The following is a 23469-nucleotide window of genomic DNA, read 5'->3' on the forward strand; positions in this document are numbered from 1 at the left end:
GGGTGAATTTCCTATCTCCCATCCAATCGTCAAGGTTCCTTTTGAAGAGGGCCAAAGAGGTGCTCTGCTTGACATGTATGGGCAGTCTATTCCAAAGTCTGGGGAGTCTCTGGGTCAGGAACCTATGCCTCCAGCATGTTTTGTTCATTGTGATGACAAGGTTTAGATCCCTGGAGTGTGTGGCTCTGAGGGATTGGGATTTCTTTAAGTGTAGCATGTCCAACAGGTCTGGGTTTGACATGGACTTGTATGTCAAGCAGAGATCGCCTCTGAGTAGACGATATGCGACAGTGTATAGCTGGAGGTTTTTTAGATGGTCAGCAAAAGGCATCTGCTTTAGGCCTGTAATTCTTTTAGTGAGGTATTTCTGTGGCCTTTCCAGTTGTTGCAGATGTCTCGAGAAGTACATACCAAATGAGGCTTTGTATTCTATAATGGGTCTAATGAGGGATGACTACAGTGGGACAATGACCTCCTTTTTTCTGGATGAAAAGCCCTTAGTGATGAGGTGTGCCACATAGAAGGATTTCCTAACTGTTGTGGTGATGTGGTTATCGAAGGTGAGACCACTGTCCAGCTGTATCCCCAAGTCTCTTATCACACTTTCAGTGTTTAGTGTACTGCCACCTATATGGTAATTCATGGGCACATGTTTTTTTCCCAAAGGGGATAACTATACAATTCTTGGCATTGAGCTTGAGCCCATGGCTCTGGCACCAAGCATCTGTTTCTGTAAGGCCCTTTTGTAGAATATCCACATCGTTTGAGGATTCAATAATGACTCCCAGTTTGCAGTCATCTGTGAACTTTGTTAGCCAAAGTCCCTTAGTGTTGGCCTGTACTTCAGAGAAGTAGATGCCAAACAAGAGTGGTCCCAGGACTGAACCCTGAGGTACTCCACTTGTCACTTGTCTGGAGCTGGATTTGGAGTTGGCTACCTTTACATTGTGGGTTCTGTCAGTAAGCCAGTTGGCAAGCCATCGAGTGATGTAGGGATTAATGCCCAACTTAGTAAGTTTATCTATGATTCCAGAAAGAGGGATGGTGTCAAAGACCTTGGCGAGGTCCAGATAGGCCGTGTGGACCACCTTACCCTTGTCCACAGCTCTGGAGACTGATTTGAAGTAGTCAATCAGGTTCAGGAGACAAGAACGGCCCTTCACGAACCCAAACTGGGTGGGATCCAGTGTTTGAAGGTTGCCAATGTCTTTGTTTATAAGTTCCATGATAATACATTCCAAGGCCTTGCAGATCAGGCTCGTCAGACTGATGGGGCGGTAGTTCCCAGGATCCAAGGTGGATCCCCCCCTTGTGGAGTTGGATACCTGTAGCTGTGCACCACTCAGTGGGCACGAAGCCTGAGGTGAGGCTATGATTAAACATGACACTTAGGTGAGGTGCCAGTTCATTTTGTAGTTTGTGTAGTACACATGTTGTCTGGTCCCATGGATGCTGTATTCTTAGCTTTGGAGAGTGCAATTTTTACCTGTGTGGCCATTATTACCAGAAATTGGCAATCTTTCAGTATTGAGATGGGCCCTTTAGGGGGTGAGAGGGGGATGAAGTTGGCACTGAATTGATCTTCCAGGATATTGACAATATCTTTGGGATCAGTATATTTAATGCCATTCTGTTGTAGCTCAGAGCAGATCTGAGCATTGCCATTTAGATTCTTCACATAGCTATAGAATGCCTTGTGGTTGTCATTGGAATCTTTGGCAATTTTATTTTCGTAACTAGCTTTGGCGGATTTTATGAGGGCTCTCAGCTTCTTACTGAGGCTGGTAAGGGTGTTTTTTGTATCCTGGGATTTTCTTCTTTTCTGCAACAGTTTCTTCCTTTTGTTGTAAAGTTTGTTTATGGCAGGGGACCACCAGATTGGCTTCCTTTTTTGGAGGAGAGCATCTTAGTTCTATTTGGGATGGCACGATTCATGCACGAGTGGATGTGCTCATACAGTGCCTTAGTGTAGGATTCAGCAGTCAAACTTTCAGTTCCCATCTGCATGGTTGCCATGAAGTTTGTCGCTTCTGACTTGAGTAGCATGAAGTTGGCTTTGGAGAAGTTTTTTACGGAGGTTTCCTTACTGGGGGGTGGGGGAGGGATGTGAATATCAAGAGTGATTAGCTTATGGTCAGACCTGACCAATGAGTGGGTGATCATAAGTGTGGAGCATCGATTTCCCATGTTGGTAATGACCAGGTCTAGGATATTGGAGCCCCTGGTGGGACTATGGATTAGTTGATCCAGGGCATTGGAATTTATGAATTCCAAGAACCGTTGGGCAAAGGTGTTGGTACATGTGTAGTTTTCCCAGTTAATGGCAGGGTAGTTGAAATCACCCAGTATTAGGGTGTTCGATTGTATCTTAATATTTTCCAGTATGTTTGGAAAGATGTGAGAATCTTGGGGCATGGTGGGGGATCTGTAGCAAGCTACAATTTGGATTGCAGTCTTACCTAGTGTTAGTTGCACCTGGAGAATTTCAGACGCATTGCGTTGGGCAACTAACCTGGTGGTGTGACCTCACAAATTTTGACCTCCTGGGTCCTACCAGTGAGCCAGTTGGCTATCCAGTGGGTGATAAAAGGGTTTATACATAAATTAGTGAGTTTTTCTATAATGCCTGACTGGGGCATTGTATCAAAAGCCTCAGCCAGGTTGAGGTTTGCTGTGTGCACAGTCTTGCTTTCATCCAGTTCTTTGGTGATCCCCTCAAAATGTCCACAAGATTTAATAGGCATCACCTTCCTTTAACAAAACCAAACTGTAATGGGTCCACTGTTTGCAAGTTACCTATGTCCTCATGTATGATGTCCATGATGATTCTTTCCATGGCATTACATATAAGGCTGCTCAGATTTATGAGCCTGTAGTTACCAAGATCAGAGGTTGGGCCTCCTTTGTGCAGGGGAATGATTGCAGCCATATCCCATTCCTTGGGCACAAAAACTGACTGTAGGCTCCAATTTAAAAGTGATTCAAGTGGAACAGAGGTCATGCTCATGCTATTTATTAAGCATTCCACTATGTTATCCTGGCCCATTAATGGAGTGTTTTTGACCTTGGAAAGTACATTGATGACTTGTTCCATAGTAATGGTTGGGGATTGTGGTATGCAGTATTTCCTTTGGATTATTGGGGGTGTGTGGGAGAGACATTTGGGCTAAACCTATCAGCCAAAAGGGTGGCAATAACTTCAGGATCATACTGGATGATGCCACTTACAAAAAGTTCTGTGCATTGTTGCATATTTCCCCTGAGGTTACTGACATAGTTGTAGAAAGCTTTGTGGTTGTCACTTGCTTGAGGAGCTACTATTTCATTAAATATATCCTTTGAAGTATTACTTAACCCTCCTAACTGCCTGATTAGATCGGTCAGGAGACCTTTGTATGTATGGCTTTGTTCTCCCTATGATTTTACAAGATGTTTTTCTTTTGTTGCAGAACAAATTGATATTGTGATTCCACCAGGGTGGCTTGTCTTTTGAGTTTCTCTTATTCTTAATACAAGTGGGCACAATTTACTCTATACTCTATCAATATGTCTGTGCTGAGATTTTATAAATAGCTCCACATATGCTATTGTGTTTACTGAGTTTGGAGGTGCTTGGAATTTAGCAAAGATACCACTAAATAGGGACAGGTTAGCCTTGGAATAGTTCCTAAAGGTTTTCAGTCTCACTGGATCCCCAGATTTAATTTTTATTTTAAGTAGTACTGCCTTATGATCAGATCTGACAAGCGAAAACATTACATTGGCTGAAGAACATCAGCCCCCCCCCCAAATTCATGAGTACAAGGTCAAGGATGTTTGGACCCCTGGTAGGAGAATGGACTAAATGTTCCAGGATGTTGGTATTAACAAAGTTTTGGAATCACAGGCTTGTGCATTAGAAGTGGTGTAGGATTCTCAATCTATACAGGATTTGTTGAAATCCCCCATGAATATCATATTGGGTGGCACGGTGAGGGACTCTAGTGCATTGAGATAGGAAGTATGGGTTTCCTGGGCAAGGAGGGAGATCCCATATGTTGCAAGGATATGGTATGAGACCCTATTTATGGTGAGTTGCATATGTATGAGTTCCAGTTGGTCATACACTTTAACATGTCTGGATGTGAGGTTGGTTTTATTATAGACTGAGACTCCTCCTCCTTTAGTTCCCTCCTGTACAGTAGATGGTCTAAAGGTGTGAAAGGCATTATAACCTTGCAGTGCTGGTGTACTCTCTGTGACTTTAAACTGTCTCTATTACTACACAGATGTCTACCCTTTCCAGAAAGAGGAAGGCTTGTAGCCAGTGGAGTTTTTTGTTAAGACTTCTAGCATTGAGGAGTACCACCTTCAGATATTCCTTCATAGGTTCAGTTAAGTCAGGAGGTTTATCAGTTTGGCACTGCCTAAAAAAGGCACTATGGGGGGTAGAAAACACATTGCGTTGGGCAACTAACCTGGTGGTGTGACCTCACATATTTTGACCTCCTGGGTCCTACCAGTGAGCCAGTTGGTTATCCAGTGGGTGATAAAAGGGTTTATACATAAATTAGTGAGTTTTTCTATAATGCCTGACTGGGGCATTGTATCAAAAGCCTCAGCCAGGTTGAAGTTTGCTGTGTGCACAGTCTTGCTTTCATCCAGTTCTTTGGTGATCCCCTCAAAATGTCCACAAGATTTAATAGGCATCACCTTCCTTTAACAAAACCAAACTGTAATGGGTCCAATGTTTGCAAGTTACCTATGTCCTCATGTATGATGTCCATGATGATTCTTTCCATGGCATTACATATAAGGCTGCTCAGATTTATGAGCCTGTAGTTACCAAGATCAGAGGTTGGGCCTCCTTTGTGCAGGGGAATGATTGCAGCCATATCCCATTCCTTGGGCACAAAAACTGACTGTAGGCTCCAATTTAAAAGTGATTCAAGTGGAACAGAGGTCATGCTCATGCTATTTATTAAGCATTCCACTATGTTATCCTGGCCCATTAATGAAGTGTTTTTGACCTTGGAAAGTACATTGATGACTTGTTCCATAGTAATGGTTGGGGATTGTGGTATGCAGTATTTCCTTTGGATTATTGGGGGGGTGTGGGAGAGACATTTGGGCTAAACCTATCAGCCAAAAGGGTGGCAATAACTTCAGGATCATACTGGATGATGCCACTTACAAAAAGTTCTGCACATTGTTGCATATTTCCCCTGAGGTTACTGACATAGCTGTAGAAAGCTTTGTGGTTGTCACTTGCTTGAGGAGCTACTATTTCATTAAATATATCCTTTGAAGTATTACTTAACCCTCCTAACTGCTTGATTAGATTGGTCAGGAGACTTTTAGTATGTATGGCTTTGTTCTTCCTATGTTTTTACAAGATTTTTTTCTTTTGTTGCAGAACCAATTGATATTGTGATTCCACGAGGGTGGCTTGTCTTTTGAGTTTATCTTATTCTTAATACAAGTGGGCACAGTTTACTCTATACTCTATCAATATGTCTGTGCTGAGATTTTATAAATAGCTCCACATATGCTATTGTGTATACTGAGTTTGGAGGTGCTTGGAATTTAGCCAAGATACCACTAAATAGGGACAGGTTAGCCTTGGAATAGTTCCTAAAGGTTTTCAGTCTCACTGGATCCCCAGATTTAATTTTTATTTTAAGTAGTACTGTCTTATGATCAGATCTGACAAGCGAAAACATTACATTGGCTGAAGAACATCAGCCCCTCTCCCCCCCCATTCATGAGTACAAGGTCAAGGATGTTTGGACCCCTGGTAGGAGAATGGACTAAATGTTCCAGGATGTTGGTATTAACAAAGTTTTGGAATCACAGGCTTGTGCATTAGAAGTGGTGTAGGATTCTCAATCTATACAGGATTTGTTGAAATCCCCCATGAATATCATATTGGGTGGCACGGTGAGGGACTCTAGTGCATTGAGATAGGAAGTATGGGTTTCCTGGGGCAAGGAGGGAGATCCCATATGTTGCAAGGATATGGTATGAGACCCTATTTATGGTGAGTTGCATATGTATGAGTTCCAGTTAGTCATACACTTTAACATGCCTGGATGTGAGATTGGTTTTAGACTGAGACTCCTCCTCCTTTAGTTCCCTCCTGTACAGTAGATGGTCTAAAGGTGTGAAAGGCATTATAACCTTGCAGTGCTGGTGTACTCTCTGTGACTTTAAACTGTCTCTATTACTACACAGATGTCTACCCTTTCCAGAAAGAGGAAGGCTTGTAGCCAGTGGAGTTTTTTGTTAAGACTTCTAGCATTGAGGAGTACCACCTTCAGATATTCCTTCATAGGTTCAGTTAAGTCAGGAGGTTTATCAGTTTGGCACTGCCTAAAAAAGGCACTATGGGGGGGGGGGTAGAAAACACATTTGCCAATACCTGAAAGTCTAGAGGAGATAAGCGCAGACTGTCCCTGGCAAAGCAGCATGGTCTGTCAACCATGTCCTCTCAAGTCTTCAACTATTGTACCCCCTTGAACTGACACCAGAAGCTGAACCAGTTGTTAAAATCAATCATTTTCTGTTGGTAACGTGGTACCATACTTGGAGAAGGTAGTATACTGTTCAGTGCTAGGCACATACCTGCCTGAGACACATAATCAGAGAGTTCAATCATGTCTCAATGATCATGTGGTTCAATGACATGAGTGCCAGTGTAACTTGATGGCTCCTAGACCCCAAAAAGGTAGCTAACCTTACTCAGTCTGGTGAGGTCGACATCAGTGTGTCTCACTATAGAATCACCATTGACAAAGAAATTTGGCTGTCTGCTGGTTTGCCTAAAGTAGAGGCATTGGATACATTGTTACAACGTTTAACTGTGGGTGGTGTTTTAACAAAGAGTTTACATGATGGCTGAGGACCCTTTTTTTGACTGTGCTGTGCAGGAGATCTTAGTGCTTTTGGAAAGTTACCTGTAAGTACCTCAGCAAAAGTAGTTTTATGTGTAATGTCTTTACCCTGTGCAGTAGATATGGTGCAAGTGTCACTGATAACCTCTATAGGATTAGTTTTGGTTATTTGAGAGAGTTTGGGCTCCAGCATTAAAGTATATTTATTTACACCTCTCACATACTTTATCAGTTTTATTGAGAATAAGTGGGTTGTCAGTGTACATGAGGCAATTGCTACAATGCCTCGGAATACCCATCCTAACAAGTCTGGCCACAGAGAGAGTCGGGAAGTGCATATCTACTAGGAAAGCATAAGTGGAAATTTAAATATTGAATAGGTCAGTAATACAAGGAAGTTAATAAGCAACACTCAACTATGTGCAAAAAGATGCTCTAGTAGTTAAAAAAATCTGTCTAGACAGTAAGAATATTTTAAGTGAAACTTACACTGTGAGGGATCAACATTTAGACAGATTACAAGGAGGAATTATGCTGCGAGATATCAGAGACTATGCAGATAACTGCCAGGCACTGCTGCACTAAGAGCAGCAGTTCTAACTAAATACTGTAAAAAAAGGTCAAAACGTACAGATCGTCAACACAGAAACACTCAATTAACACAGCTGTGACAAAAACAATGCAAAAACCAAGTGCCAAACAGTGGATATGGTAATGTAAGTCTTAGCTTGTTTGTAGGCTATAGGCCAAGTGTTGTGCAGCTGTAAGGCTTAAATAGCAGAAGAGGATTGATAAAAGAACATAAACAATTCCCTTTGGCCAATCAAAAACACCATACTCTTCTTTCCTTTATACAGTCACAGTCCAGAAAATAGCTCAGGTCCCCTCCACTCTCACAAAAGTGGAACCAAGGCAGTTATAACTAAAGACTGTAAAAAAAGGTCAAAAAGTTCAGATATTCAAAACAGAAACACTAAATTAATGTAGGTGTGACAAAAATCAATGCGAGAAACAAGTACCAAAACAGTGGATATGGTAATGTAAGTCTTAGCTTTTGTAGAATTTAGCAGAAACCAACAACACTTTTCTTCTCAAATAGTGGGGTTGCCAAATGTCACAAAATGCCCTAGGCACAGAGATTCAAATGTTTAAATAACCTAGCCCTCTATATAATCAAATAAATGCATAAGACTTACAACAGCAATTCCCAGCTCAGAAGGGCATAGGATATCTTCTCCCGCCACAACAATGTAGGCCACAAGCCTTCCTAATTTAAAATAACTGATTAGGAGCCCAAGTGCTTAAACCAGAACTAAGACACTTTTAGAATAATAGACATAATAAGCCTTCAAGCAGCAATTCCTAACTCAGAAGGGTGTAAGCTACCTCTTCTGCCACAAGAGTGTAGACTACAAACATTCCTTATGTAATATAACTAGTTTGGTTCCCAATTGCTTAAATCAGAACTAATTGGCTTAGAATAACAGTTACAATATAATCAGGCTACTAACAAGCATTAATAAATGCAGCAGATTAAATGCAACTGAACACATTAAGAATGTGCAGCAAAAAAGCTAAATAAATAAAGTAAGAAGAGGCAAAAATACAGTAAAAGAATCTGAATAAAGTGCATTTTTTAGTAAGTAAGAAGTTAGGAAGCAGAGTGTAATTCAAGTTTTACAGATTAAGGGGGAGGGCATTACCAGCTGATCTCTCAGTGCTCAGTAGAATGAGCTGATGAGATGAGATTGAGAGGTGTGTCCAAAATCAGATTTATAGTAGGGGCAGGCAACTCAAAAGCCACCAAATTTAAAAGCGCAATAGCAGTAGAGTAAGTGGGCATGAAAAATAAAATGCGGACAGAGATTAGTAATAGTCAGGCAGAGAGCAACAAGTCAAACAAGCACTACAGCTAAATAAAGATGCCACTAAATATTTGTAGTTAAATGAGGAAAGCTATTTTTCAGCTTCTCCCACTAATTAGTTGGATGTTATTCACTATCTGCAAAATAATTATTTTCTAACTGTCCAAGACTCCAATCCAAAATGAAATGCAGACAGAGATCAGCAATAATCAGGCAGAGAATAGCAAGTCAAAAAAGTACTACTGTGCTAGTCAAAGTAAAAACAAATGAATATACAAAATTTCTAATAAAAAAAGATGGTCAAACCAGCAGAATATACTGCTCAAGTACTGATAGAAAAAGGCAGCGGGAGGAAATAAAACCCAAAAGAGTTTCTTATCTGAGCTCAGCAGCTAAAAATCCAGAAAAAGAAGTAGTCTTCTCAGAGATCCTTCTCTTACTGTGGCACTGGAAAACTGGAAGATTTCTGTCTGTGGGTCTGAAAGGCAGTCACTGTACTCTCAGGTGATTGGTCCTTCACACCCACAGACAAGTGGTGGGGGGAGAGAAGCTTTGGACTTTGGTAGTCTGCCATACTTAAGGGTAGAAGAGCACTATTACCCATATGCTAATAAGGCAGTGTGTTTGTTTAAACTCTTTGATGAATGTTCATTAGATAACCTCAACAAACTTCATTATTTGCATGTTTTGTTTGGAATTATTATTTATGTATTTATTTATTCTTTGTTGACCAGGTTAGTCCCACTAACCTCTTATCAGGGAAGACCCAAGGTGGTATTGTTTGTACTAAGTGAAATTTGGCTAGGGCTTCAGAAGACATTCCCTACTTTTTTCAATACATGCTGTGGGATCTTTTGCATCTGCCTAGGCTACCACCAAATCCAACAGATGGTGTCTTGGTTTAATGTCTCAGCCAAAGGATGACATACTCAGGAGTGCAGTACGGACCTCGTTATGCTACACTACAGTGTAGGCAATCTACCTAGTGTGGGTATAAAACCCACAGACATCTGCACCAAAAGCAAGTGTGCTACTTGTTGAACCATAGATACTTATTATTTTTATGTACCTAACCCAGTAAAGTTTCAGCGAAGGAGGCCAGTGATACTAAAAGGGTGACAATCCCTGGTCTGGCTGCTACAGAAAACTTCACAAGGCAGCAGAGTAAAAGATTTTTCACAAAACCAAAGTAATTCCTCCACTCTGTTTTATTATATTAAAAAACATAAAGTCATAATTATTAGTGGCGGCCTATAATAAACAAACATAATACTGGTCCTGATTCCACTGTGTTTTGTCAATCCGGTTACATATTTGGTCATTTGTTGCATATTTTGCCCAGTTGTCACACATTTTACCACACATTTTACTGAAAAAAGTTTACTGTCCCACAAGTTTCAAGTTTGGTCAAATGTCACACATTGTTCCTACTTGTTATACATAGTGTGACACAGTTTATTGAAATGAGTTTGACTGTACCACCAGTTTCAAATTTGATAAATTGTCGCATATTTTCCCACTAAATACACTAGACATTTTATTGAAAAAAGGGGTTGACAGGTATGCTTGTGTTCATTTTCACTCTTTAGTCAGTTAAAATAAGCACCCCAAGGTACTTTTCTATCTGTGCTAAAAAGTACTTCAGTCTCCAATATGTATTCCATCCTGTTTTTTTCTTCCATGATACGTTATCTTTTCTTTTAATAAGCTGTCAAATATTAGATTATTTTTTGCAATTTAAGTCCTCCATAACATGGTCTATACCTCTTGAATATGGTTGTGTTATTTGTAAACAAACATACATCTTAATGTAGAATATATCAGTCTTAATTGCAAGGCATTGGTGATCAACATTACAATGTCCTATCATTGATGTGCAGCTGATGTGTTTTGTAATTAAAAAATGAGACTGCAGTGTACAGGGATTTCTCCTTTTCCCAGGATACAGCTGTCTAACAGTTACCCACTCTGTCTTTCTCACTCTATGTGTGTATGTATAGGTGTATATATATATATATATATATATATATACATACATACCTATGTGTGTGTGTGTGTGTGTGTGTGTGTGTGTGTATGTGTAGTATGGATTTTGGATGGAGCCTCCTGTGGTGTGCAGAAGAGCAAAGAACATCTGTAAAATGTTTTCTGGAGTGATATTTTGTTTCAAATACCAACTGCTGGAAGAAATGTTCTTTTTTTGTACACACTTATGAGTGTCAATCACAATATAGCTGCATTTCTATCACAGAGTCACTCACAGACTCTGCAGCTTCTACAAACATGACAGTTCCAAGTAATGATGCTTATAGGACTGCACTAGTGACTTCTTGTTACACAGATAGTAATACTAATGCTGTGTACTCTGAGGTAATGCTAATGTTCAACAGGTAGCACACTCACCTTTGGTGCTAGAAGATGAAAAAGGCTGTGGGTTCTAGTCCCAAACAAGGCTCTTTACTTAATTTCCAGTACTGATACAGAAGTGCAGCCTAAGAGTTGTGCTATCTTTCTGATAAGATGTCAAACTAAGGTCCCATCTTCTAGAATTGATGGTAGCCCAAATTGATGTAAAAGATTCTACAGCACTTATCCAAAAGAGTGGTGAAAGTTGTCTGGTACTAAGGCATGAATACCAGGTTTACCTTTACATGTGCGTAATGCACATATGTGAAATACAAAAGTCTGAAAGGTCTTTTTCAAGTTTTCGGATGGCCGAAAACAAAATGCATCGAATGTGCAATGAGTGAATGCACAGTAACTTTTGGTCATTGCAGATTCGGCATTTTTGGTGCGAGGTGCACTATAGCAGGGATCGGGAAGTGGACCCTTTTCCCACTGTAGTGCAACCTTGGAGTTAGAATAATAAAGTAGGGTGTGTGGGGTGCAGGGGGGCACATCCCCCTTGCATTATGCTTTGTCTTTGAATTGAAGTTCGAAAATCAGCAAATCTGGTTTTCGATTTGCTGATTTTCGAACTTCGGTGCAGATCGGACTGACGATTTTTGTCATTCCAGTTCACACAAAGGGCCATTCGGTAGGTTGATTTTCAACCTTTCAAAGGTAAACCGAATACCATGTTGGGTCTCCCCTGAAAAGAGCTCATTGACCTAGTGGGGCTAACACTGTCAACAAAGAGTAAATAAAAAAATTCTAAGTTTAATTTTTATGGTACACTGGGCTGCATGCTTAAATCTGTTAGTAAATGTATTCTGTGCAGAAATAAGAAAGAAGGATGCTTGGGAATGAGCCAGACATTTATTTTATCACCTGCTAGGAGAAGAAAGAAAGCATATGAAAAACAGGACAAATAAGAATTTAAGTTTATTATTCAGAAAATACAACTGATAGAGGGCTGGAATGCAAAACTGTGAAGGAACATGGAATGAAACTGATTATAGACAAGGCACTTGTCCTCATACCAAATGGGGAAAATAAGAAGAAGCTGAACTTTGAGGTAGAGAGGAAAATAGTGGAGCAGGTTAACAGGTTCAAGTGTCTGAGAGGGGTAGGTGAGGAGAAGGGAAGACTGAATGAGGAGGTCAAACTTAGAATCAAGAGTGCTGCAGCCAGCTGGCAAACAGTGCCAGGGCTATACCAAATAAGCTGAAATCTTATATATACAAAACAGTGGTGCAGCCACTACTTCTGTATGTCACAGAATCCTGGGCAGTGAAGATACAGCAGTTGTGGGAACTTGAGGAGATGGAGATGAAGAAACTGTGATGGATAGTAGAATGCATACGGTGGGATAGATGAAGAAATGGGGACATTAGAGCAGAAGCCAAAGCATCCCATTTGCATAGACAAACAAGGAGAATAGATCATGTTGGTTTAGTCACATGTGAGGAGAAAGCAGAAGACAATTTGGTGAAAAAAATTTGGAAGAGACAGGAAGAAGAGAAAAGGAGATGAGGATGACCAGCCAAGAGAAGGATGTATTGTTGTCGAAGAAAGTAGGAGTGAAGCAATAAATCGACATCCATGTCCATAGATGATGCAACACCCTGACATCATGTAGAAAAATGGGAAAGGGATTCATGATGAATCCAAATTACAAGAAAGTAAATGGTATACAGTTTAACAAAGAAAAAAATACATTTTTATTAAAATATGCTCTAAACATGGAATTTTATAAAAAGTGTTTGTGGAAATTATGTGTGATAAATAATGGAGTAGACGATAGAAGATGTATGAACTTAAAATGGATGGCTTTTACAAGACTGATAAATGAAGTAAATATCCACCAAAAAAGAATTAGGGTAATATCAACCAAAAGGAATCATACAATTTTTACATTACAACTTTTTTGCAAAGTGGTACTTGGAAAGTTTCCTGTAAAAAGTGAAAATAATTCTTAGGCAGAAAAAAAGCATGCAAGGTAAAATGATGTAATGAGCAAGAAGAAATTTGAGACCAAGTTTTCTACATTGTGTTTTGGAAATTAGTAGAACAAAGATTTTAGGCCAAATACAAAAAATAATTTTTCTACATGAGGCAAGGTACTGTCTCAGACATTAAACATAAATAGCATGCATAACACAAGAGTAGATGTCACATGTATTTCCTGAAGTGATGTATGCAAATAACAAAGCATACAAGCCTTCATGGGTAATCTCCAGCTATGCCCGATTCAGAAAGAGTAAATTTTTTTCATTTTCCATAGGATCATAGAAGGTTACTAGGCCATCAATCGGGTTCCTATTATATAACTGAAGATGCAATCCTTTTAATGCGTCTTGATCGAACTTGAAAGCACGAAACAGCAAAATAGCGAAACGGCATATAAGCGATATCTTTCCCTGGGAAAGAAATCGCTTGGCCGCCTCCAATACTTTGCTGTTTTTGTCACTGTAGTGCGATCTTGGAGTTGGTATATTTAAGTAGGGGGGTGTGGGGGGTACAGCCCCCATATCGGGGGCATGGGGGGGTGAAGCCCCCCACTTTATGTAATGTTTTGAAGTTTTTGTTTATTTATTTATTTATTTTTTGTGGAACAGCGATCTTTTTCCCTGGGGAAAAAAAAAATCACTGTTCCGTGTGTTCGGGATTGTAAGCTTTCGTTTACATGGGGTCGATAAATCAGCGTTAGCTTTTTTTAAGGGTTCGCTGATTTAATATAGACCCTATCAGTCTGGAGGTCATTTCAAGCCTAGATTTTTTCCTTCCAATGTAATATCATAGATAGTCTAGTTAATACCCAGGATTGTATTTATTAATGACTGACCATGTCCAGCAGGGTTGTGGGTGCTATACCCAGTAAGAATTTATGGTGCTCCATCCACTCATCCAGGTTCCTTTTGGACAGTGTCATAGGGGTGCTCTGCTTCACATGAATTGTTAGCCTATTCCAAAGATGCAGCAGTCACTAGAAGACAAATCTGTCCCTCCAGCATGTCTATTCAAGTGGCAGGCCATATTTAGGTCCCTGGAATGAGTACCTTTAGTCCCGTTTGATTTACAGATGTGCAGCAAATTCATTAGGTTTGAGTCAGAGATTGCTCTGTAACCCAGGCATAAGTCTCCACTAAGAAGTCTATATGATAATGAGTATATTGACAGGGACTTTAGTCAGTCTGTGTAAGGCACTTGCTGGAGTCCCGTGTAAGGCATTTGCTGGAGTTACTTGATCTTCTTAGTTAGAAACCTCTGAGGTCTCTCCAACTGCTGCAGGTACTTTGTATGGTATATGCTGAAAGGAGCATTATACTCAATTATGGGCCTGATTAGTGTATAGAGGGGTTATAACCTCCTTTTCTCTAAAGGCAACGCCTTTGCTAATCAAGTGTGCTACATAGAAAGCCTTCCTTACTACAGTAGATGCATGATGGTCAAAGTTAAGGTCATAGTCTACTTGCAATCCCAGATCTCTTACCACTTCATAAATACGTAGGTTATTGTTGTTAATTTGATAGTGTGAAGTGACATTGTTTTTACCGAAGGGAATGATGATGCATTTCTTTACATTCAGTTTGAGACCATAACTAAGACAACAGTTGTTGGTCTGCGTAAGACCCTCCTGAAGTATACTGACATAATTTGGGGATTCAATAATTGCACCCAGTTTGCAGTCATCCGCAAACTTGGTCAACCATAGGTTCATAGGTTCATAGATTAGTACTAAGCTAACTACCCTTGCGAGCCATAGTAAGCCTAGCTGATTATCCCTTCTGAGACTCAAACCCTGCACCTTATGTTTGTAAGGCAAACAGCTTAACCGTTAGGCCACCCTCCCATAGTTTTGGCCTGAACCTCTGAGAGGTATATACCAAACAGTAGGGGGCCCATCAATGACCCTTGTGGCACTCCACTGGTGACAGATCTGCTGGTTGATGTGGAATCACCCACTTTGATAGTGTGTGAGACTGGTTTGTGAGCCAGCTGACAACTCATCTTACAGCAACGGGGTTTACATTCAGTTTGCTATGTTTATTAGTAATGCCTGAGTGAGGGATTGTGTCAAAGGCCTTTGCCAAGTTGAAGTATACTGTTTGCACGGATTTGCCCTCATCAATGGCCCTGGTCACATTTTCAAAGAAATCTACCAGGTTTAACAGGTAGGATCTGCACTTGACAAAGCAGAATTGGGCCGGATCCAGGGATTTGAGGTCACGTATGTCTTTATTTATGAGGTCCATGATGATACATTCCATGGCTTTACAGATGAGCCTGGTGTGACAAAAGGAGGTACTGCCGCCACAGCTAGCTGGAATTTTGTAAATAATTATATGTCATTTGTGAATATCAACATGATTTATATAAGATGCTAGTGTTATAAATGTATCAGAACTGCATTCATGTATATGTCAAACTGATTTGTACAGACGTGTGTTGAAAAGGTATTTGTAAAGTGCTTGAGTTTGGACTGTATCCACAGTGTGCCTACTGCAGAGAACAGACATGTACATGCACTATTGTAACTGTTTAAATATATATATTTTAACAGAGGAAACTGGAGGGTTAACTTCAGTCCAGCAAATTTTAGAAAAATATCTGAAATTAAATGACTTTATAGGCTAGTACATAAAGATGCTATCTTACAGGTTTCAAGCCAGCCAAAGACACAAAGTCTGCACTAGTAAGCTTTCTGTATTGTCTTTGTGGTGAATTAATTGCCACTCAGGAAGAGTGGATGTGTTTAGTTGTTTCAAGACCTCCAGAAGTTCAGCAGAACTGAGCAAAAACTCTTGTGTGTGTGTATATTTGCAGGTCATGCTAAATGCTGCCAGCCACCAGCAATGGGGGGATTTGCCTGGGAACTAGAACTCAGATGACAAGAAGTGATGTCATTCTGCAAGCTATCCCAGCAGTAATATTTTAGATATTATTTCTGAGAAGTCTCTTAGTGAGACAGAGCATTCTGTATTTTGTCTTGGACCTGAAAACAAGAAGAACCATTCACCACATCATCTGCCTTGCTCTAGTAAGTAGGTTACTAGGGAATAATATAATTCTCTTAGATTCAGTCAGGAATATAGTGAATCTTAGTTTAGATATTATTTTTCCTTTATTTGTTTGAGACTGTCTTTCAATATTGTTTTAATTATTTCCTGTAATTTTGAACTCTGATGTCACTCTGAATATATATTTAGTGCTGTCTTGTTCTTTTATTACTTATTATTAAATATATTTAAACCTTTCATTGTGACTGATCTTTGCAGAGATATTTAAGTTTTGAGAGTACTTGCATATTTATTTGGTGACACGGTTTGGGCCACTCCTAACAGCCTTGGTCTTGGTCAAACTACCATTTGTATTAATATTAATATTACACAGTAAGTTTGGACAGCCATTGTTAAGGGCCTTAAAGTAGCTGTCAAGGAGTGACTGGTGGCAGTGGTAACTACATTTTAGTCTGGGCAGAAGGGGGCATAGCTAGTAAACCTGTGCCAGCCTTTCCCAGGTTGTGTGTGTCTGTAAATCAAATCTCATAGAGTGTGTGTGTGTGTGTGTGTGTGTGTGTGTGTGTGTGTGTGTGTGTGTGTGTGTGTGTGTGTGTGTGTGTGTGTGTGTGTGTGTGTGTGTGTGTCAGCTACTTGGGCAGGGACATGAAGCACTGGCTGGACAGAGAGGGTGCTAGAGGTCTGGGCTTGGTCACTCAGCTGAGATCTCAACTCTATAGCTTTGCCAGTGGGGAGCCTTATTGGGGATCTGGAGAAAGAGAGATGAACCAGCCCTGGACTGACTGTAGTCTATGTGCGCTGTTAAGGGAAATTGCTTTTGATGCAGAGATCTGCATCTGGAAATATTGTGTCTGTACCTGCTATCCTCCCAGTGAACATTCCCCAACAGGTGCCAGTGGTGAGGATTGAGCCTCCTTGATTAATGACTCAGAGGTAGGATATCCATGTCACATACTGGTTGGCAGTGGTGGGTCATCACATATTGGTTGGCAGTGGTGGGATATTGACACCACATATAGGTGGGTAGTGGTGGTATATCCACATCACAGTTGGTCAGACTTATGGGTCTATAATTCCCTGGATTTGTTGCTAAGCCACCTTTGTGGAGGGAAATAACTGTTGCTGTTCTCCGTTTTGCAGGAACAATACCAGTGGTTAGGATGTGATTGAATGGGGTACTTAATGCTGATGCTAGTTCATGTTTTAGTTTGTTTAGAAGACAGTCTGGGATGCTGTCTGGTCCCATAGAGGCTATGTTTTTGCCTTAGACAAGGTTCTAATGGCCTGCTCTTTGGATATGTCTGCGTGTGTGTGTGTGTGTGTGTGTGTGTGTATGTGATAAGTTTGGTGGGGATAAGGGAGTAAAATGTTCACCAAATCTGTATGCTAGCAGGTTTGGTATCTCTGCGGGATCAGTGTATGTGATACTGTTAGTCACCAATTCGGCACATGCTTGGGTCATACATTTTAAGCTACGTATATAGCTGTAAAAGTTCTTATGATTATCCTTGGCTTTGATTACTAAGGTTTTCTCAAAGTTACCCTTAGAGGATTTGACATGTTGTCTTATTTGCCTGTTGAGGCTGAGGAGGGTGTGTTTCCATTGATGGGGCCTCACCTTAGTTTTCTTAGACAACAACTTTTTACTTTTATTGTAATGTTTGTTGATGTGGTTAACCACCAGGTCATTTTTTTTTTAACTTTGGTCTCTGGCTTTGATTCTCTCTGGAACAGCCAACTCTATACACTTATCCAAGTGATTGTACAGGGCTTTAGTGTCAGCTTTGGTGTGGTTACCACTTCCAGCTGGGGGTGGGGCTTGGAATACATTTATACCTTCCCCTAAGAGGATCTAGTTTGCCTTGGTGAAGTTTTTTAGTGTGACTTCACTCTTTGTGAGCTCTGGTGTTAGTGCCAGTTTGAAGGTGACTGATCTGTGGTCAGATTTAACTAATGAGGGTCCGACAGTTGTGGTGGTGCATCTGTTTTTTATGTTAGTGAGGACCAGATCTACTATGTTTATTCCTCTTGTTTGGGTTTGAACAATTTGTTCCAGGGAATTTGAGTTAACAAATTCAAGAACTTTTGCGCTAGTGAGTTAGGGCTAGAGTAAGTTTCCTAGTTGATGATGGTATAATTGAAATCCCCCATAACCAGACTGTTTGGCAGTATCTGGACTGACTCCAGTTTGGTCAAGTAGGCCTCATGCACATCATGTCCATGGGGGTATCTATAACTAGCTATGACTTCAATGGGGGGGTCTTACCCACAGTAATCTGAACTTGGAGTAACTCCATGGGTTGTCCAGTCTAACTAGTCGGGAGGTGAATTTATCTCTAGTATAGATATAAACACCACCTCCTTAGGTTCTTACATGTTCACTTTGTGGTCTGAAGGTGGGGAAAGCATTGTAGCCTTGCAAGGCCAGAGTACTTTCTGAGGCCTTGAACCAGGTTTTTGTGACTGCACAGACATCTACACCCTCCAGTAATAGAATGGTTCCATGGTGTGTAGTTTTTGGTTTAAGCTCCTAGTGTTTAGCAGCATAACCCTTATTTTGTTATGGTTGGCAAGTTTCACATCAGCAATTTTGTTTTTGAGACCTTGCCTAAAACAGGTACTATAAGGGAGGCAAGAGCCTTCACCAGCAACCAAAATTCTAGTGGTGCCAGGTGCAAGCTGTCTCTGGCAAAGCAGCGATGTTTATTGACCATGTCATCCCAGACTGACAAAAACTGGATCCCTTTTGAATGACACCAAAAAGTAACCCAATTATTGAAATCAATCATTTTTTGTTTATACTGTGGCTTTATTCTAGGTGAGGGTAATATGCTGCTTAAGGCTAGGGACATACCTGCTGGGACACATACTCGGAGAGCTCAATCATGTCTCTTTTCATATAGTCCAGTAAAGTACATTTCAGATCATTCACTCTAACATGAGCTATGACAGGGTCATAATGGTACTTGTTGCCGAGAGATCTGAGTGTATGCATGACCTGACAAATCCTGGCACGGACAGGCAGCTGACCATGATTTTCTCCTTATCTAACCTGGTGAGTGGGACATCCATTTGTCTCACTATGGAGTCTCTAATGACAAGAACATTTGTTTTTTGAGTGGTGCCCCTTAAGGGCTTGGTAGGTGAGACTAGTTGTAGCAGTCATTTGTTTTGGAGGTCTCTGGTGTTTCATTAAGCTTTTTGAGAGAACCTCTGCATATGTTGATTTATGTGTTGGATGCGTACTATGTGTATGAGTAGTGGTACAATGGTCATGAGTAGTGGTGGGTGAGTTGAAAACCTCTTCAGTGTTACTGTTTTGAGTGTGAGAGAGCAGGGATTGAAGATTCTTGGTGCAGATACACCTCTTGCACTCTGTACTAAAGTGAGTTGTTAGTAGAGATTGTACATGAGGCAGTTGCTACACTACCTCAGGAGACCCAAGTAAGTCAACAAGACTGGCAGGTGAAACAAGGGTAGTCCAACTGTCAATAATGCTAGGTTTGAAGAACTGTTATCACAAAGGGGGTGCTTTCAGGACTGATCTAACAGGTGCTGTGTAGATGGGTATTTATGATGAGGTTCTTGGCTGGTGATTTAATAGGTCACAGCTCAATAGCAATATTTCTTGGATCATAGATGTACTAAAGGTGAGGACTACACTAATGTACTACAGCTGTATCTAAGGCAAAAATTGTCAGAATTATCTGTCTGGCTATGGTGCATAATTGTACTGCAGTGCATGGTCCTGAGCAACATGCAAACAAGCAGAAACCCACTCATATGCAGGGCTTAAACACAAGAAGGTAAAAACTAAAAAAAAAAACTTTTAAAAACTCAAAACAACCAATGAGGGTTCTTACTCCAAGCCCTAGACCAATCACCCTTCACCAGATAGGTTTCAGTCAGCACACTTCTCTCATAAGGGTGCAGAAGGGCCCCTTCCAATCAAAGACGGCTTGGAAAATGTGCTCATAATACAACAGACACTACAAACAAATCCAGATGCAGCAAACCTATATCTGGACTATGCTACAGCTACTAGCTACACTAATTTTGGTGGGAAACACTAAAAAATGTTTTAAATAGCAGAAAAACAGCAGAGAGATACTAGAAATGTTTTAAACAGCAGAAAAACAGCAAGGAGATACTAAAGAATGTTTTAAACAACAAACAAATCAGGTATTTAAAACACTGCTTGGCAGGAAAATAGATTCATAGGCTAGTATAAATTAATAAAGTGTGTCTTATAAAGGCAACATGAACTGTACCCTAGACTATCTGGGGAAAACCTTTCCACAGCTGATAGAAAATGATCCAAACACAAACTAATAACACAAAACTAGAGAAGGAAAGAAACAGACCGAGGCGGGAACTGAAATAAAAAACGTTTATTCAGTTGAGTGCTTTCGTAAATGATAAACTATTGACTTCCTCAGAACAAATGTATAATTCAAATACAATGCTTAAATACAATATAACCAAACTATCTGACTACCTTAATTAAGTTAATTAAAATTGCCGCTATCTCCTTAAAGGTATAAACCATATTAAAAATATGAAAACTGTTGATTCCACATTAACAATACCTAGAAAGTAATAAAATAAAACCTAACAAACCATCTATTACTTTGCACCCCTAAACAACAAAATGGGGGACTTATATAAAGTTGAAGGTGTAAGCATCCATAAATGTATATGTATACAGTGAAAGAATATTCTAAATATTGTTACATGTCCTTTCCACAACTGCCAAATGTCACAGCATACTGCAAACTAATAACCACTAAAATATGTTTGGTTTATAGATTACCAGGCACTTTGTACTTTATGGTGATGTATGAGACAACGGGAGTACTTCAGTGTGCATAACCTAGGAAAGGTACCAACAGTACATCTAAATGTATGTAATGCCAGTTGCATTCATAGATGACTCAGCATTCTGAAGGCCAAGTCTGTCTGCATTCAGTACTGTCTAGTAATGAAGCTGGCTCAGTCTTCCCTCCTTTGTTGTAAACACAATACTACTGCAACTTTCGATTATTATTCTATAATTTATGAATTCATTGATTACTTTATATGTCTAATACTTATCACCCACACCACTTTGTCCCCTCCCAGCTCTTTCAAAATGTGATCGTAGTATGAGTAAGCTTCATCCCATTTGCATTTTACATAGTATCTGCTAGATAAATTCTGTAATGATGCAACAAGATAAAAGGGTATATGAAAATGAATGAAAGTGTGGGTAACGTTAACAGTCATTCTCTTTCTAGTACCACTATATGTCTTACTTATCTAATAATGTTACTAAACTGAGTTATGTTAAGGCAGCACAACATAAAGGCTTGAGGTAATGATCGTCAGAGTCATAATCTCGTGACTCCTCTCATTAAACTATTCTAGAGTCAGGAGCCATTTTGTAAGGAGCAATAAAGGCAATGACTATCTTTCTGTTGACAGACTCTACTACTCTAGCCCCAACCTCTCAACTACCCTTGATTTTATCTCATACATTCTGGCCTGTCCCTCATAATATTTTTGACTTTTCATTTAAATCACTAATGATTACAGACAAGTCAGTTATGCTAGGCATTAGACTTTCACATTTTGCTCATAAAATGCTTGCTAACAAAAAAAACTGTTGTCCTACTATATTTTTATATGGATTGGAGTAATGTTTAAAATTTGTCACTAATTTTGAGCATTAGCCCCCCCCCCACCCCCCACAATTATCTTTGCTTTGTCTTGAATTATTTTGTAAAGATGTTGAGAGGTGTGTTCTGTCCCAATCCCTTGCAAACCATTCTTCACTACAAGTTCATAGGTTCATAGGTTCATAGGTTCATACTAGGCTATCTGCCCTAGGGCATTTATAAGCCTAGCCAGAGTATGTTTGGCTTTCACCACCCATTTTAAATTAATTTTGCTATGCCTTTTTCGAGGTTAGTATACTGTGCCTCTGTCTAACAGTGACACAGAAGTGATACCTGGGGTAAACCTACGATCTCCCATCCACTCATCAAGATTCCTCATGAAGAGAGTCAATGAAGGACTCTGCCTAACCTGGACTGGGATTTTATTCCAGAGTGAAGGGAGCCTCTGGGTTATGAATCTGTCTCTCCAGCATGTCCTATTTATTTCAGTGCTGAGGTTCAAGTCTCTCGAGTGTGTAGCTCGATGGGATTTGGATTTTTTGAGGTGCAACATGTCCCTTAATTCCGGGTTGGACATGGCTTTATACGTCAGGCACAGGTCGCCTCTGAGCAGGTGGTATGCCACTGAGTAGAGCTGGAGTTTGTTTAACCAGGCAGCATATGGCATCTGTTTGAGCTCTTTGATCCTCTTGGTGAGGTACTTTTGGGGTCTTTCCAGTTGCTGCAGGTGTTTGGTAATGTACATCCCAAAGGGGGCATTGTACTCGATTATGGGACTGATGAGGGATGAGTAAAGAGGCACGATGACCTCCCCTAATCTAGATGTGAATCCCTTCATGATTAGGTGGGCTATATAAAATGTTTTTCTAACCACTTTGGCCATGTGGTTGTCAAATGAGAGATTGCTATCAACTTGGGTCCCCAGGACCCTAATTACTTCTTCTGTACTTAATGGATTACCACCTATGTGGTAATTTGTGAGCACTTTGTTTTTGCCAAAGGGGATGACTATACACATTTTGGCGTTTAGCTTGAGGCCATGGATCTGGCACCAGTTGTCTGTTTCTATGAGGCCCTTTTGGAGGATGCTTGTGTCGGCTGGATAGTCGATTATGGCGCCCAGTTTGCAGTCATCTGCTAACTTGATCAGCCACAGTCCTTCTGTGTTGGCCTGTACCTCCGAGAAATATATACTGAACAAGAGAGGTCCCAGGACTGAGCCTTGTGGGACACCACTTGTAACTGGTCTCGAGTCTGACATGGCTCTGGCATAGAAAATGGTCCATTAAAAAGTAGGTATGTAGAACATGATAAGAAAACCCATTTAAAGGATCAGTTTAATGCCACAGGAATAGTTTCAAATGTTCTTAGAGAAAAGCCAACTTGGGGGTGACCAGGTATGGGATGAAGGTCTGACAACTTGCATTTGGCATCATCCTGAAGAGGCGAAGGTGGTATAACATTCTCCATCAACTACTGTAGCTCTAAAGGTATAAGTGAGTGGGTTCAAATCACCTGGGGAAAGTCTTGTAGCTCCCGAAAAATGTTCTCATAGTTCAACAGGAATTGAGTCTAAAAACCTGAGGTTGTTTTGTGTATAATCAGTTAGGGAAAATCTGAACCAAAGATATTTAGTTGACCAGGAGACATGGCAGAGTATTGACTTTTTGGA

Source organism: Protopterus annectens, chromosome 8.part0, assembly GCF_019279795.1.
Source record: "Protopterus annectens isolate FY-2018-M chromosome 8.part0, PAN1.0, whole genome shotgun sequence".
Taxonomy (NCBI): domain Eukaryota; kingdom Metazoa; phylum Chordata; order Ceratodontiformes; family Protopteridae; genus Protopterus; species Protopterus annectens.